This window comes from Gymnoscopelus braueri, assembly GCF_963280865.1.
Source record: "Gymnoscopelus braueri genome assembly, chromosome: 15".
NCBI lineage: Eukaryota > Metazoa > Chordata > Actinopteri > Myctophiformes > Myctophidae > Gymnoscopelus > Gymnoscopelus braueri.
In genome coordinates this window covers 51,541,101-51,546,100 of record NC_137620.1, presented here as the reverse complement: position 1 = coordinate 51,546,100, position 5,000 = coordinate 51,541,101, and the positions used below count along the sequence as shown (strand labels likewise).

The following is a 5,000-nucleotide window of genomic DNA, read 5'->3' as shown; positions in this document are numbered from 1 at the left end:
ATCTGTCTAAATAAAATATAGGATATCAGATCTACAAATTAACCTGCCATCTGTCTACATAAACTACAGGATATCAGATCTACAAATTAACCTGCCATCTGTCTACATAAACTACAGGATATCAGATCTACAAGTTAACCTGCCATCTGTCTACATAAACTATAGGATATCAGATCTACAAGTTAACCTGCCATCTGTCTACATAAACTATAGGATATCAGATCTACAAATTAACCTGCCATCTGTCTACATAAACTATAGGATATCAGATCTACAAGTTAACCTGCCATCTGTCTACATAAACTACAGGATATCAGATCTACAAGTTAACCTGCCATCTGTCTACATAAACTATAGGATATCAGATCTACAAGTTAACCTGCCATCTGTCTACATAAACTATAGGATATCAGATCTACAAGTTAACCTGCCATCTGTCTACATAAAATATAGGATATCAGATCTACAAGTTAACCTGCCATCTGTCTACATAAAATATAGGATATCAGATCTACAAATTAACCTGCCATCTGTCTACATAAACTACAGGATATCAGATCTACAAATTAACCTGCCATCTGTCTACATAAACTATAGGATATCAGATCTACAAATTAACCTGCCATCTGTCTACATAAACTATAGGATATCAGATCTACAAATTAACCTGCCATCTGTCTACATAAACTATAGGATATCAGATCTACAAGTTAACCTGCCATCTGTCTACATAAACTACAGGATATCAGATCTACAAGTTAACCTGCCATCTGTCTACATAAACTATAGGATATCAGATCTACAAATTAACCTGCCATCTGTCTACATAAACTACAGGATATCAGATCTACAAGTTAACCTGCCATCTGTCTACATAAACTACAGGATATCAGATCTACAAATTAACCTGCCATCTGTCTACATAAACTATAGGATATCAGATCTACAAGTTAACCTGCCATCTGTCTACATAAACTATAGGATATCAGATCTACAAATTAACCTGCCATCTGTCTACATAAACTATAGGATATCAGATCTACAAGTTAACCTGCCATCTGTCTACATAAACTACAGGATATCAGATCTACAAATTAACCTGCCATCTGTCTACATAAACTATAGGATATCAGATCTACAAATTAACCTGCCATCTGTCTACATAAACTACAGGATATCAGATCTACAAATTAACCTGCCATCTGTCTACATAAACTACAGGATATCAGATCTACAAATTAACCTGCCATCTGTCTACATAAACTATAGGATATCAGATCTACAAGTTAACCTGCCATCTGTCTACATAAACTATAGGATATCAGATCTACAAGTTAACCTGCCATCTGTCTACATAAACTATAGGATATCAGATCTACAAGTTAACCTGCCATCTGTCTACATAAACTATAGGATATCAGATCTACAAGTTAACCTGCCATCTGTCTACATAAACTACAGGATATCAGATCTACAAATTAACCTGCCATCTGTCTACATAAACTATAGGATATCAGATCTACAAATTAACCTGCCATCTGTCTACATAAACTATAGGATATCAGATCTACAAGTTAACCTGCCATCTGTCTACATAAACTATAGGATATCAGATCTACAAATTAACCTGCCATCTGTCTACATAAACTATAGGATATCAGATCTACAAGTTAACCTGCCATCTGTCTACATAAACTACAGGATATCAGATCTACAAATTAACCTGCCATCTGTCTACATAAACTATAGGATATCAGATCTACAAATTAACCTGCCATCTGTCTACATAAACTACAGGATATCAGATCTACAAATTAACCTGCCATCTGTCTACATAAACTACAGGATATCAGATCTACAAATTAACCTGCCATCTGTCTACATAAACTATAGGATATCAGATCTACAAGTTAACCTGCCATCTGTCTACATAAACTACAGGATATCAGATCTACAAGTTAACCTGCCATCTGTCTACATAAACTATAGGATATCAGATCTACAAATTAACCTGCCATCTGTCTACATAAACTATAGGATATCAGATCTACAAGTTAACCTGCCATCTGTCTACATAAAATATAGGATATCAGATCTACAAGTTAACCTGCCATCTGTCTACATAAAATATAGGATATCAGATCTACAAATTAACCTGCCATCTGTCTACATAAACTATAGGATATCAGATCTACAAATTAACCTGCCATCTGTCTACATAAACTACAGGATATCAGATCTACAAATTAACCTGCCATCTGTCTACATAAAATATAGGATATCAGATCTACAAGTTAACCTGCCATCTGTCTACATAAAATATAGGATATCAGATCTACAAATTAACCTGCCATCTGTCTACATAAACTATAGGATATCAGATCTACAAATTAACCTGCCATCTGTCTACATAAACTACAGGATATCAGATCTACAAATTAACCTGCCATCTGTCTACATAAACTACAGGATATCAGATCTACAAATTAACCTGCCATCTGTCTACATAAACTATAGGATATCAGATCTACAAGTTAACCTGCCATCTGTCTACATAAAATATAGGATATCAGATCTACAAGTTAACCTGCCATCTGTCTACATAAAATATAGGATATCAGATCTACAAATTAACCTGCCATCTGTCTACATAAACTATAGGATATCAGATCTACAAGTTAACCTGCCATCTGTCTACATAAACTACAGGATATCAGATCTACAAGTTAACCTGCCATCTGTCTACATAAACTATCAGGACCTGAAGAGTTATACAAAACTAATCAAATAAATAATCTGTACATTGAAAGTATACAAACTATAGGATATCAGATCTACAAGTTAACCTGCCATCTGTCTACATAAACTATAGGATATCAGATCTACAAATTAACCTGCCATCTGTCTACATAAACTATAGGATATCAGATCTACAAGTTAACCTGCCATCTGTCTACATAAACTACAGGATATCAGATCTACAAGTTAACCTGCCATCTGTCTACATAAACTATAGGATATCAGATCTACAAATTAACCTGCCATCTGTCTACATAAACTATAGGATATCAGATCTACAAGTTAACCTGCCATCTGTCTACATAAAATATAGGATATCAGATCTACAAGTTAACCTGCCATCTGTCTACATAAAATATAGGATATCAGATCTACAAATTAACCTGCCATCTGTCTACATAAACTATAGGATATCAGATCTACAAGTTAACCTGCCATCTGTCTACATAAACTACAGGATATCAGATCTACAAATTAACCTGCCATCTGTCTACATAAAATATAGGATATCAGATCTACAAGTTAACCTGCCATCTGTCTACATAAAATATAGGATATCAGATCTACAAATTAACCTGCCATCTGTCTACATAAACTATAGGATATCAGATCTACAAATTAACCTGCCATCTGTCTACATAAACTACAGGATATCAGATCTACAAATTAACCTGCCATCTGTCTACATAAACTACAGGATATCAGATCTACAAATTAACCTGCCATCTGTCTACATAAAATATAGGATATCAGATCTACAAATTAACCTGCCATCTGTCTACATAAACTACAGGATATCAGATCTACAAATTAACCTGCCATCTGTCTACATAAACTACAGGATATCAGATCTACAAGTTAACCTGCCATCTGTCTACATAAACTATAGGATATCAGATCTACAAGTTAACCTGCCATCTGTCTACATAAACTATAGGATATCAGATCTACAAATTAACCTGCCATCTGTCTACATAAACTATAGGATATCAGATCTACAAGTTAACCTGCCATCTGTCTACATAAACTACAGGATATCAGATCTACAAGTTAACCTGCCATCTGTCTACATAAACTATAGGATATCAGATCTACAAGTTAACCTGCCATCTGTCTACATAAACTATAGGATATCAGATCTACAAGTTAACCTGCCATCTGTCTACATAAACTATAGGATATCAGATCTACAAGTTAACCTGCCATCTGTCTACATAAAATATAGGATATCAGATCTACAAATTAACCTGCCATCTGTCTACATAAACTACAGGATATCAGATCTACAAATTAACCTGCCATCTGTCTACATAAACTATAGGATATCAGATCTACAAATTAACCTGCCATCTGTCTACATAAACTATAGGATATCAGATCTACAAATTAACCTGCCATCTGTCTACATAAACTATAGGATATCAGATCTACAAGTTAACCTGCCATCTGTCTACATAAACTACAGGATATCAGATCTACAAGTTAACCTGCCATCTGTCTACATAAACTATAGGATATCAGATCTACAAATTAACCTGCCATCTGTCTACATAAACTACAGGATATCAGATCTACAAGTTAACCTGCCATCTGTCTACATAAACTACAGGATATCAGATCTACAAATTAACCTGCCATCTGTCTACATAAACTATAGGATATCAGATCTACAAGTTAACCTGCCATCTGTCTACATAAACTATAGGATATCAGATCTACAAGTTAACCTGCCATCTGTCTACATAAACTATAGGATATCAGATCTACAAATTAACCTGCCATCTGTCTACATAAACTATAGGATATCAGATCTACAAGTTAACCTGCCATGTGTCTACATAAACTACAGGATATCAGATCTACAAATTAACCTGCCATCTGTCTACATAAACTATAGGATATCAGATCTACAAATTAACCTGCCATCTGTCTACATAAACTACAGGATATCAGATCTACAAATTAACCTGCCATCTGTCTACATAAACTACAGGATATCAGATCTACAAATTAACCTGCCATCTGTCTACATAAACTATAGGATATCAGATCTACAAGTTAACCTGCCATCTGTCTACATAAACTATAGGATATCAGATCTACAAGTTAACCTGCCATCTGTCTACATAAACTATAGGATATCAGATCTACAAGTTAACCTGCCATCTGTCTACATAAACTATAGGATATCAGATCTACAA

The 5,000-nt window shown here is 34.6% G+C and overlaps 1 protein-coding gene across 1 annotated transcript in view; it reads right to left on the bottom strand.

Annotated features, from left to right (window-relative positions):
• Positions 1-5,000, bottom strand: part of LOC308101957 (2-acylglycerol O-acyltransferase 2-A-like) — a gene marked incomplete at its 3' end in the record, with an annotated part of 41,580 nt that overhangs the window by 9,627 nt on the left and 26,953 nt on the right. The gene's annotated exons all lie outside the window — the stretch shown is intronic.